This window comes from Clupea harengus, chromosome 21 (assembly GCF_900700415.2).
Source record: "Clupea harengus chromosome 21, Ch_v2.0.2, whole genome shotgun sequence".
NCBI lineage: Eukaryota > Metazoa > Chordata > Actinopteri > Clupeiformes > Clupeidae > Clupea > Clupea harengus.
The window spans coordinates 21,257,218-21,270,686 of NC_045172.1; the positions used below are offsets into that span (position 1 = coordinate 21,257,218).

Below are 13,469 nucleotides of genomic sequence, written 5' to 3' on the forward strand. Positions count from 1 at the left end.
TACCGGTATGCTAATGACCTAACTAAGAACACACCATCTACTCGTTCTTCTAGAGTCTCTAAAGATGTTGGATAATCGCTTAGTTGGTCTGATACCTAAGTATGTCGACTTTGGGTGCAGCATATCTTTCTGGCACATTGTTTGAAAAGATTTTAAAGACAATAAAGAGAATTATGGACCCTTATGAATGCTAACTGATTATAGATTATGGAAACCTGGTTCAGGTTTTATGAGTGAAGTCCTAGTGGTCCCCTGGAATCTCGTTGTCAATGCATTGACCAAATTAACAGCTAGATGTCGGAAAATTGCTTTCACCTAAATAAAGACAAAACTGAAGTAATCTTATTTGGGGGAAAAAAAGGGAGATTTAGGATTGCTACTCATCTTGACACAAAACGACTTAAAGTGACGGACACTCTTAAAAAGCTTGGTGTCTTAATTGATTGTGATCTAAGTTTCAACAACCATGTAAAAACAATACCTAAATCAGCTCGCTCCCATCTCAAAAACATAGCCAATCATGGCCAAACATGATTTTGAAAAACTCAATCATGCTTTTATCTCCAGCAGGGTTGACTACTGCAATGCTTTTTTTTTTTACAGGTCTTCCTACAAGACCATCGAACAGCTTCAGCTGGTACAATGTGCTGCTGGTAGAGTTCTTGTGTAAGCTAAAAGAACTGACCACATTACTCCAATACTTAAGTCTTTATACTGGCTTCCAGTAAGTCACAGAATTGACTTTAAAACACTGCTGCTTGTTTATAAATCACTAAATGGGACAGGCCCAAATGACTTCTCAGATATGTTTCAGCAGTACACACCTGCTAGACCTCTCAGACCACTGGAAAGAAATCTGTCAGAACTAAACATGGTGAAGCAGTTTTTAGCTGCTGTGCTGCTCAGCTCTGGAACTAATTTCCTAATGACATCAAAGGTACTCCAACTGTGGCCAGTCTCAAATCTAGACTTAAGACCCAACTGTTCTCAGACGCTTTTTTGTTAACTGATCGAATGCATTCTATTTTTTGTTTATTTACTCCTTACCTTTGTTTATTTAGCTTCCTTTTTAATATTTAATTTTACCATTTTTAATGTTCTTTTATGTGCTCATTTGTAAAGCAATTTGAATTACCAATGAGTTTGCTATATAAATAAACTTGCCTTGCCTAAATTATATATGATGTGATATTGTTTTAAAAGTTAACCTAATCTATTGGTATGTGGTGACTTACCCCCAAATTATCCGAGCCTGTGCATCAATTCAGATGGCTGCAGCGAATGTCCATGCTAAGCTGTGCTGTGCTGTGCTGTGCTGTGCTGTGCTGTGCTGTGCTGTGCTATGCTGTGCTGTGCTGTGATGCGATGCGGTGTGTGCTCACTGACTGTGAGTGTGTTTGTCAGCGAAGACACCATCAGCCAATCGGCCTCTCTCCTCACGCCGGATGGGAGTAAGGGCTTCTCGAACAAAACTAAATGATTCGTTCGCTCCATGGCAAACTCTGGTTTTAATGTGTTTTTCTCCCCTCTGTCCTTAAACATACTGTATGTTGTGTGTATGTTTCTTTGGGTGTGAGTTTGCAGGGGTCACAGTGTCAGACAGAAATAACAAAACAGCAGAGAAAGAGAAGAGAGGAGGTATACAGTAGCACATATTGTTTCTCAGTTTGTGAGACCTTATATTATATCAGGACTTCATATTAGTATTGATGATGGTGTATGTACGTATGTATGTATGCCAGTTAATTAATGTATTGTTTGTAGCTCTGTGTGGGAGTGTGTTGTTTGTGTGCCTTAGTGTTGTTTGTGAGCATCCTTGGCAAATTGTGTAGTTTACTGCTTTCTATGTAGTGCTATGCTTTTTGCTAAATCAGAGGCTGTGGCAAGAAGTGTATGTGTCATCCAATGTGAAAGTGTTGATTAGGGTAAGAACAGGCTTGTTTCACACCTTCTCTTTGCTTTTCTCTGCTCTCTCTCTCTCTCTCTCTCTCTCTCTCTCTCTCTCTTTCTCCCTCACTCTACTTCTCTCTTTATCTCTTGCTTTGCTCTCTTTCTCTCGCGCGCGCTATCTTTTTCTCTCTGCTTGTTCTGCATAGCGTGCCTCTATTTATACACAGCATTGGAGGCGCTCCCTCTCTGGCTGCATGGCTGGTGGTTGCTCACGAGCGACAGGCTGATTAGAGAGTCATCATTCTCGCCTGATGGCCTACCTGCTCATCTCTGGTCTCGGGGGGCCGGGGGCCGAGGGACGGGGCTTGGTAATGACAGAGGCTGCAGGTGAACCCCATGGCTTCTGAGTAATAGGGCCTGTCATGCCACTGCTCTTGATGCTCGCCTCACACCAGTCCCAGTGCACTGTGTGTGTGTGTGTGTGTGTGTGTGTGTGTGTGTGTGTGTGTGTGTGTGTGTGTGTGTGTGTCTGTGTGTGTGCCACTTTATTTGTGTGGGCCAGGTGAGATGGTGTGTGTGTGCCACTTTATTGTGTGGGGCAGATGGAATGGAGTATGTGTGTTTTCTTGTGAATGTGTGTTTTTGAATGTGTGTGTTTGTGTGCCCCTCTTTTTGTCTGGGTTAGGTTATGTGTGTGTGTGTGTGTGTGTGTGTGTGTGTGTGTGTGTATGTGTGAGAGTGTTTTATGTTTGTATGCCACTCTATTTGAGTAGGCAAGGGGGGATAAAATGTGTCTATTTCTGAGCGTGCGTGTGTGTGTGTGTTTATGTGTGGCAATTGTGATGTCTGTACACGGAGATTGCTGTCAGCTGTCAGTGAGGATATCTCTTTACCGTGTGTTTGTGTGTGTGTGTGTGTGTTTGTGTGTGTGTGTGTGTGTGTGTAGGTGAGATGTGTAATGGGCCCTGACTGTTGCTGTTATTACTGTGTACGTGTGTGTGTGCACGTGTGCGTGTGTGTGTGTGGGGGGGTGATAATGACATTTGCTCACATGTCTGTGCGCACATGAAGGTCAGGGGTCACTCTCCATCGGCGTGCTTCTCACCATGTCGCGTGACGCCCACACATTTGTGTCTAGACCCACCCCCACCCCCACCCCCACCCCTACACTCGCTCTGTTTACCCAATTACTTCAGTAGTTCTGCAGAGGGGTGGGCAGGGGCCCAGCGTGGAGTGGAACTCACCTTGGGGGAATGGGAGTGAGTTATGTGAAGATAATTTTACCTGCCTGTGACGGAAATAAGGCATCTCACACAGCCAGGACTCTGCCTTAATGGCCCTGTTCTCCAACCACCAGACTCAACACGCAGCCATCATCACAGCATCACAGCATCACAGCGGCGCCAGTATCACAGCATCACAGCCGCGCTAGCTAACTGAGAACACGGAGGCTCACGTTCTGAAGTTTGTGTTAGACGGGATGTTTGAACAGCCGTTGGAGAATTGTTGAATCGTTAACCTATTTTTTTTGTAGCTCTGTTCTTTCTTTTTTTTCATGGAATTTACTTTTGAACTTTTTTTGAAGTTTCATCTTCTGTGCTTTTTTTTTTCACAAACAGCTTTAACGGGTGCCAGGCAGCTCTCTGCTATCTTTCTTGCACTTCCGTCTGCGAGCTGATAATTGGAGGGCGTCTGTGTGACTATGCATCGCTACCATGCAGCTCTTCCTGCTAAATGAAGACATCATCACATTTTCAAATATTTTAAGTAGTGCTGTCAAAATGAATGCGATTAATCTTTGCAATTAATCTGAAATATTTAACATGTTAAAAAAAAAAAACACTCAATCAGCACGGCTGCCTGTGTTTTGTTATTACTTCTGTTAGTGGAGATGTAATGGTTCAAATATCTGGGGGCAGCCAACGTTCACCTGACACACAGCTCAGTGGAATTCACAATCTTGCACTTCAACATACAGCTAGTACAGCAAGTCACTAACACCTTTCAAAGTATTTCCCTCCCCAAAAATCTGTGTCTACTTCTTCATCTCAATCGCTGTTTAAAAATAAAATAAAAAAATTACCTCATCCCTTCCCTTCATGTGCTACGCATAGAACAAATCTGCCTGTCAATCATGCTGACCTTGATGGATTTATTGGCAATCTGTGTTGACAGTTTAAAAGATGCTATTAAACAGTAGTAGTTGAATTTTAATTTACCTACTTTTGTGTTCACCGTAAATTGTGTGTTTAATTATTCATCAATTAACAAGACTCATTTTTAAAATATTCGATAAAATGAAAGAAGAGAAAAACAGAATGCAACGTGGCATTTCTTTTAACAGTACAGGTCGCTACACCTGAACAAACATTAGTGTGTTTCAGGACCTTTGCACAAAAAATGAATAATATCTATGGGTTCAAAGTCATGTCAAATATCTTTCAGGTAATTAAATTCCCTACCTCTTTATTCTTAGATGTACATACAGGACATGAACTGTTTTGGACTTAATAAACTGTAATTCTCAGTGAACTACTGCACGCTCCCATTTATTTTTCATTGGTGTTTGTCTAAAATAGCGTGAACTGCTCAAGCCCCAGTTTGCGGATTAAGGGATTAATCTGCCCTTGCGTCGGGGGTTATTAATGTTTCTGTTGGGTGCTGAGGAAGCAAGCGATGCATCACTCCTCCGCAGCCTCCCGTTGAGACTGGTCAAGTAGGCCTCCCCCTGAGCTATGCGCTTCATCATCGCGCTCGTTCTCCAAGACTCCCCCTGCCACCCGTGCCCCATCTGCCAGCCCTGCCCTCTGGATATTTATTAAGGCATACATTAAAAACATCCTGCCCACCAGGGAGACGGGCTTGGCACTGGTAATTGCTCTCATGTCTGGCCGAGTTGCACCGCAGTGTTGTGGTGTAGTTGGTGCCGCTAATAAAGTCTAATTGGTGTGCTGCTTATGGAGTATCCTACTGTGATTGGTGTGCTGCTTATGGAGTATCCTACTGTGGTTTTCTAGCTGAGCTTACAGAGGAAATAATAGCTTCCAAGGTGACCTACCATCATGATGGCGAGAACAAAAAAAGGAGATTAAATTGGTTATTAATATTGAAATTGATTGCAGTCCTGTGTAGTGCAAGCAACTGTAAATCACCGCAATTTTTCAGATCATCTTTTGGAATCAATAGCGGGAGCAGGCAGTTGGAACATTTTAGGCTACAGGCAGCCCAAGACAGCCCTCTAAAGAATGTGTGCAATTATAGGCACTTAGTCCGGCTGAAGTGATAAATACCACGGAATCGACGCTCAATTTTCAGTTTACTGCCACTTATTGACAGTAACCTTGATCCGGTGCATTCTCGCAGGCAATGTGTCAGGAGAAACAGCTCTCAAAATGACATTAACATCACGGTGCAGGAGTATATGTGCATAATGGCCCCCGGAGCCATCGCTAGCCCACACCTGGCTTTATGATGGAGTAAGCGCCATATTTAATCTGAAAGTCGCTGCACTTTCTCTCACCTCTTTCTTTCCATACTTTGTATGGAGATTCGCCTTACATTTGGCTTGTGCTTGCTCTAAGGGGGTTCAGGACCTGGGCGCTCTGTAAAGCGCAGAGAGTCCATTGTATTGTTTTGGCACTATATAAATAAAATTGAATTGAGTTGCATTACATCAACTTCTTTTGTTGCCCCTTGTTTCATATAACCTGGGCCAACATTCTTTGAGGCACACAACAGATGTGATGACTGTGTTGAGCAGGGAGGGTTGAAGTCACGTCAGCTCGTTTGATGACCTTGGGTGTGTGTTTCAGAGCTCCTGCCTGCGTGCCACGAGCTGAGGTGTCAGTACGGCTGTGTTATGACGCGGAACGGCACGATCTGTTTCTGCGACGACGGCTTCCAGGTGGATGGAGATGGGAGGAGTTGCAAAGGTAAGCTGAGCGAGGGCCGTCCTCGCGGAAACATTCACCGCGCCGTCCTCGCGGAAACGAGGTTCACCCCCAACACACCCTACACTAGAACCCCCCGACCCCCCCAATCCGCCCACCTCCCTTAGTGGGCCCAGTGCTAAAGCGAATATCCTTCACCCACGCTAAACTTTACCTCATTAACAAGCGCGGGCCGTGACAAATGATAGCCATCTATTGGCCATGCCCCGCCAAATGCTATCAGCCTTCAGATGGCTCTGCCTGATTAGGATGGGTGACATTTATGGCACAGGGAGATAAGACACATTTATCTGAAGGGAGACGTCGCGTTTAAACTGAGGCCAGGTTGAGATACGGGGGCTAGGCTCGTCCCAAGTCAACAAAAAAGTACAGTGAGGAAAAGAATGGAAAAGTCCTTCACGCCGATGACAGCTGTTGTGGTTAATGTGCTATGGTGTCATTGTAGAGCACAGCTTCTTTTAAAGCGTTTGAGTTGCACATATTCCTCTCTCTGTATCTTTTTGACGGTCATAATTGACTTTACTTAACAACAATGAATGATTCAAAAATACTAAAACAAATGCCCGACTGCATTTGCACTGTGGCATTTCCTCGCTCATGTTGTGGCCTGGTAGATTGCAATGTGCTTAAATCCGTGTCAAATTTCCATTTCCGTCCCATAATCTATTCTTATTACGGCTGGCAGCTCGAGTGGGCTCTCAGTAGACTCCCGCCATGCATATGCATGGTGAGGAGAAACCCAAGCACCGCATTAAGGTAACATTATGTAATTAGGTCATGTCGGAAAACACCTCCGATGTGATTCAGGTTCTTCTCTCTCTCTCTCTCTCTCTCTCTCTCTCTCATTCCCTCTCTCTCACTCTGCCTGTCCCTGTAGATCACGACGAGTGTTCTGTGTACGGGACGTGTAGCCAAACCTGCCTTAACACGTACGGGTCATACCGATGCAGCTGCACGGAAGGATACAGCCTACAGAGCGACAGGAAGTCCTGTAAAGCCAAACATGGTAAGCCACACTGATGGATCAGGATCCTGGGCCTGAGCCAGGGGATCCACAGCAGCACATTGTGACACTGACCTTAACCATGGAGATGGAGGTGTAATCCCTGTGGAAAATCAAAAGCAGACCCATGGAAATGAAAAAGCTGCTCATATGCACTATATCTCTGCACATTCGATATGAGCGGTCCATATGCACTATATCTCTGCACATTCTATATGAGCAGTCCATATGCACTATATCTCTGCACATTCTATATGAGCAGTCCATATGCACTATATCTCTGAACATTCTATATGAGCAGTCCATATGCACTATATCTCTGCACATTCGATATGAGCCGTTTTGGAAAAGGTTCAATCGGCTCTTAGGTTTGCCGTTACATGTCGAAAACAATATAAAGTATTCATAACAGCATAATAGCTGTGATTGCTCTCACAAGTAAACACTCACCTTTATCTGATATACTGTGATGGTCATGCCAACGTGGCAAATGGTCTTGAATATTGCAGGAGGGAGAAGCGCGAGGTGTAAATACAGACTAACTGCTGTTTTTTCTATGTAATTGCTGTCATGGTGGATCAGGCAGATGATAGAGACTTTAAGACATCAAAATGCAAATGGCCTCATAAGACAGGAGATTGAAGTGGGGCGTATGGAGCAGCCTGTCGGAGAGATTAAGATAGAAATAGATAGAAATAGACAGAAATAGATAGAAATAACGTTCGGGCAGCTCAGTGGCCGTCCAGGCGCTGTGCGTCTGCATGACATACATCAGCATTAACAAGGTAATTATTCCGTCCTTAATTCCACAAATTAATTACGACACCATATGCTTGTCAGTGCTGTAATGTCGCATTGCCTTCTGTCTAATCTAATCTCTAGTTTCCACTTTCCCTTTCCTCACAAAAACGTCTGTGGGCCCTGCATAGAGCTGAATTTGAGGTTCATTTAAGACGCATTTATCAAGTGTATTTTTTTTTTTTTTTGCCCACTACAGTGTGATGAGTGGTAGGGGCTGCTGTTGTTAGGGTGAGAATACCTCTGGATACAGGCCCAGCAGGAGGTATAGGCTTGCCTGCAATGGCTTAAGGCACAGTAGGGTGGAATTCAGGGAAACATCTATCATGTCTTTAATCAATAGGACTCCTGTCTTGCCAGGTGTAAGCCGAGTATCATTGAAGTGAAACTTACTCCCCGTATCCTCCACAGCCGAAGTGATTTGATTGGAATGTTAGTTTAAAAGCATTAAATGGTCAAATCACTGCATGTGCTCTCTGTTCAATGTAATAAATGGGTCTTGGGTGCTGAGGTACAGTGTGTATGAACAAGCAGTGAGCGCGGATCGAAGGGAGCCGGCTGTCTGCCGTTTGATAAAAAGTCTTCAAGAGGGAATGAGACATGCTGGAGCACAGACAAGAGAATGCTGGGGTGGGGGACGGCTGCTGTCATCATCCCTCCGAGGTGCCATTTCTCTCCTTTCACACTGACGCTCACCAGCCTCTCCTCCTGGGGGCCGTCGCTGGGCTACCTCAGGAAGAGGACGGGGGCAGGGGCGAGCGCTGCGGGGACGCACTCTCTCTCCGAGTCCTGGCTCTTCTCAGCTATAGGGGAGGCCAGGTCCAGATTTATAGCCCACATTAGGCAAGCACATTGTGAGTTAAACTTTGCTGGAGAGGGAGGATAAATCACAGCGATTCTATGCGGCTTGTGTCCCCATGTATTTTCCATAAAATAGGACTCGGGGACCTCATGTTGCCCTGACAGTGGCCAGGCTGAGTTACATTACTGTGTGTGTGTGTGTGTGTGTGTGTGTGTGTGTATTTGTCTCTCTCTGTGTGTGTGTGTGTGTGTGCGTGTTATGCTTCTATTACCCCTTATCCTGTGGGAACAGTCAGATGAACATCAAATCATTGTTTGCTGTATATAATCTGCTTTGTTGTGAGTATCTGGACCTTATACTTTACTGCAAATTGTTCCTTATTGTGCACCGTAGAAGACAATGCACAGTTACATAGCTCTGACATGGACAGATATATCTATAAACTGTGTGTGTGCGTGTGTGCGTGTGCGTGTGCGTGTGTGTGTGTGTGTGTGTGTGTGTGTGTGTGTGTGTGTGTGTGTGTGTGCATGTGTATGCATGCATGAGTGTGTGTGTGTGTGTGTGTGTGTGTGTGTGTGTGTGTTCGTGTGTTTGTGTGTGTGCATGTGTGTATGTGTGTGTCCATTCCCACTAATCTCCTCATGTATGTGTCGTTCTCCTGTACTCCAGACTAACAAAAGCACAGCCTCCTCCTTGAATTGATCCCGGCGAGCTCTTGAATTGCATTCACGCTTTTGTACACTGCACCAATGAAGTAGCACTAAACGGCAACAAAAAGGAAACCCTAGCAGGCAGCCATATGCAGTGGAGAGAAGAGAGAACAATGGCGTCAGCCCTGGCAGCTCGGAGCCTTATTATGTTGTACATCCCACCTCTCCTGTGTCTGTTGCGCTGTTTTGAGGCTATTATCCTGCTCACCCCTGTTTTCAAGCATCTGGCAGAGCCATCAGGAGAATAGCAACCACACCATCCAGTGGAGAATACTGCAGCTCTGGGTGTGGATTGTAAACACAGTGTCAGGTGACACGCCACATTTCTCACACACATCTCTCTCTCTCCCCCACTCTTTATTTATTTATTTATTTATTTATTTATCTATCTATCTATCTATCTATCTATCTTGCTTTCTTTCTTTCTTTCTTTCTTTCTTTCTGTCCCCCTCTCCTTAAAGTCCTTTGTTCCCCATGAAACTGGACGTTTAGAATTATAAGTCAGCTGCACTAGTTTTGATTTATGATTGGTGTATGTGTAACCTAGAGCTCTTTATGATTGGTGTATGTGTGACATAGAACTCTTTATGATTGGTGTATGTGTGACATAGAGCTCTTTATGATTGGTGTATGTGTGACCTAGGTAGATCTCTTTATGATTGGTGTATGTGTGACATAGGTAGAGCTCTTTATGATAGATTTGCTGGTGACACACCGGACACTTTTATCGGATTTGTCCTCTAGCCGCTGGAATGACAGAACTCAAGAATACCATGGCCCCGCTTACAGCAGACTCTTCATGTTGCTCCAAATGCTACAGACGCCTGCGGAAAACCGCTGCCCTACAGGCGAAAATGACCCCCATTCTGCCTGAACACATGGGAGGATGGGAGAAATGGTTCCAGAATTATTTCACTGGAACTCGGGGGTGAGAGAACAAAAGCTAATGCTAACACAGCATAACAAGCTAAGCCAAGCCTCAACAAGCTAATGCTAACACAGCTCAACAAGCTAAGCCAAGGCTCAACAGAGCTCAGTCAAAAAACTGGCGATCACCAGCCGGGCAATATGAGAGTATAAGCGGTGGCACTAATTTGGAGCAAAACCAAAAGCACAAAACCAACAGGCTGCTGTCTCACCGTCCGCCACACCGGACTGTTCATCATGGGCTCAGAAACCTAATGCTACCGATGCTACTGTTCCAAAAACACTAATTCATCTGGGAGAGGATATTCCCAGCGATAGCGACAATAAAGCAAAATCAGCCAACTACGTGAAAGAGGCTCAAAGCAGGTTAGCAGAGACATGTGGCTTAAGAAGCAGCGGCTCTCGTTTGACGAGGCTAACACCGCACCGAGCACTCTGGTCGTAGGCCGATCCTACCATCTGGAACGTAGACCTCAGATCAGAGCTATCATGCTGTCTACCTCACGAGGAGCTTCCCAACATTCTCTCCCAGCACCGGACGGTCGATCGAATTATTCTGCATGTTTAGTACACTTGAGAAAGTGACAGCTCTAAAGTTCATCCGTAGGCCTCCTCCAGCCCGTGGAACTAATATATTTTACTCAACACATGAAGGGCAGACCCTGCATTCTAAAAGGTCTTAATTTATATTGACAAGTTTAATCTATTCTTGGGGCGCAGATCATTATTTTAGACCTAAAAGGTCTGAATTGTTTTGACAAGTTTAATCTATTCTTGGGGCGCAGATAATGTTTTTAGGACTGATGGTGCCCACTGAAGGAGGACCAGAGTGAAAGCACTAAAGGACACCCTTCTCTTTGCTCTCCACCACCCATCTGCCCCTTGCACTGATTCAGCACTACAGGTGCTTGCACTGATTCAACACTACTGCCCCTTGCACTGATTCAACACTACAGGTGCAGCCCCAGCCTCATTCCCCTGCCCCCGGTCATGATGAAGGACCATCAAACACCTCACCACAGGTGGAGACACAGAATACAGGTGGCACAGGGCGACCGCATTCCCCACCACTGGGGAACATGACTCAGGCTAAGTTTCTGACACGACCCCCCCCCCCCCCCCCCCCACCCCCCAACACACACACACATATGGATTTCTCAAGGGAAATGACGGAACTGGCGTGTGCTGGGACTCATTTCTCATTCTCTATCTCATCCAGCCCACAAGTCATACCCAAAAAGCGCAGGGCACCCTTCCCCCCTTCCCCCCTTCCCCCCTGTCCCTTTACCCATCCCCTTTCAGAAAGATTTCTAAGGCCACTTCAACACCGTCAGCAGCAGCCTTGTCCTTCATCTCCCCTGCCAGCACAGAACACAGACTGTGCAGTAAGCACTACTGATAGCAGCAACAGGGTACAAAACAATGATAGCATTTTGTGATGTGTTCAGGGTTCCTACTCTAGTTGAGATGCACCATGACAGCTATTCTGAGAACAAGCTGGGGCCCAGTCTGCCTATAATGTATTTTATATCCGTGTTGATTAGAAATAGATGGAATCGAGTACATGCAGCTTATGAGGTAAACCAGTCATATCTGTTACTTGTATGCCGACAACCTCAGACTGCACTACTTGACACTTTTGGTCTCTCGCAGCATGTGAAAGAGCCTACGCACACTCAAGGTCACACTCAAGGTCACACCCTGCAGCTGGTTATTTCTAAAGGTGTCAACATTTCTTCTGTTATGGTCAGGGACGTTCTGATCATTTCTGTGTCTTCTTTGACTTACTGTTCTCTCTGGAGGTTCAAATTGAATAAGCTCTGTTTCTGTTCTGTTCTAAGAAAAGGTACATGAACAACATTACTAATGCTCAGTTCATGGAGGCCATAGTTTTGTCATCAATCATCCGAGCACAGACAGTTGATAATTTTAACTTGAAAATTTCGAAGGTAATGGATGTTGTTGCAGTGGTAAAAGTCAATAAATCTCTGAGCAGACAGAGAGTACCGTGGAGAAACAGCATGATGGTTAAAGCCCTGAAAAGTGTGTGAGAAGGGAAAGCTAAATGCAAGTGTAGACTGACTAACCTGCAAATCCACTCTGACCTCTGTAATAACTGAAAAACATTATTATTATGTTATCCAGGGCTAGACAGCTACACTTGTTGAAGTAACAGAATTAACAGATTAGCAGAAACATCAACCATACTCACATTCTGTTTGCCATGATTGACAAGCTTACAAACCTCCTTTCCACAGAACATTTTTATGAATTAGTGAAAAAAATCAAAACTGACCTTCTACAGCACACAGGCAAACATTGAAACTCTTCTGTCTCTACGACCACCTAGAAATATCTTAATTCTTATGTCACAATTTAATGTTGACCAATTTACAATTTGCAAATGACCAAAAAACTCTAAACAGTTTGAGTTTCTCGATGTTGTCTCGATATACTACTACATCTGACTTTTTAGAAAACTGTGTAACAACTGACTTGCAGCAAATAGTTAATGGTTCACTGGCATTGTCCTAAAGTCACTAAAAAACAGCTTCCATTAACCCTTAGGGGACACAGGCCTAGGTTGTCTGACATGCCTTGATGTTTTTGTATATTTCCTCTAACTAAAAACATTGATGCACAAGTGGCATATATGTAGAAGATTAAAGGGGGGTGTTCTTTTCTGGGGGTGTTCTTTTTATGATTTTGGGACAAAAACTCGCAGAGCTTTAAAGGCATATTGACAACAATAACTGGTACTACTGATTCAGGGACCTTAATAGGTCTGATTTTACAAGATCTCACAAGTGCTACTACTTTTGGTCTCTCGCAGCATGTGAAAGAGCCTACGCACACTCAAGGTCACACTCAAGGTCACACCCTGCAGCTGGTTATTTCTAAAGGTGTCAACATTTCTTCTGTTATGGTCAGGGACGTTCTGATCACTTCTGTGTCTTCTTTGACTTACTGTTCACTCAAATTGAATAAGCTCTGTTTCTGTTCTGTTCTAAGAAAAGGTACATGAACAACAGTACTAATGCTCAGTTCATGGAGGCCATAGTTTTGTCATCAATCATCCGAGCACAGACAGTTGATGTACTCCTGGATAATTTTAACTTGAAAATTTCGAAGGTAATGGATGTTGTTGCAGTGGTAAAAGTCAATAAATCTCTGAGCAGACAGACTGTACCGTGGAAAAACAGCATGATGGTTAAAGCCCTGAAAAGTGTGTGAGAAGGGAAAGCTAAATGCAAGTGTAGACAGACTAACCTGCAATAACCTCTGTAATAACCGAAAAACATTATTATTATGTTATCCAGGGCTAGACAGCTACACTTGTTGAAGTAACAGAATTAACAGATTAGCAGAAACATCAACCATACTCACAT

General features: G+C 44.3%; 1 pseudogene; it reads left to right on the forward strand.

Moving 5' to 3' along the window:
- The window catches only part of LOC116218148, a 79,333-nt pseudogene that overhangs the window by 44,841 nt on the left and 21,023 nt on the right, over positions 1 to 13,469 (forward strand).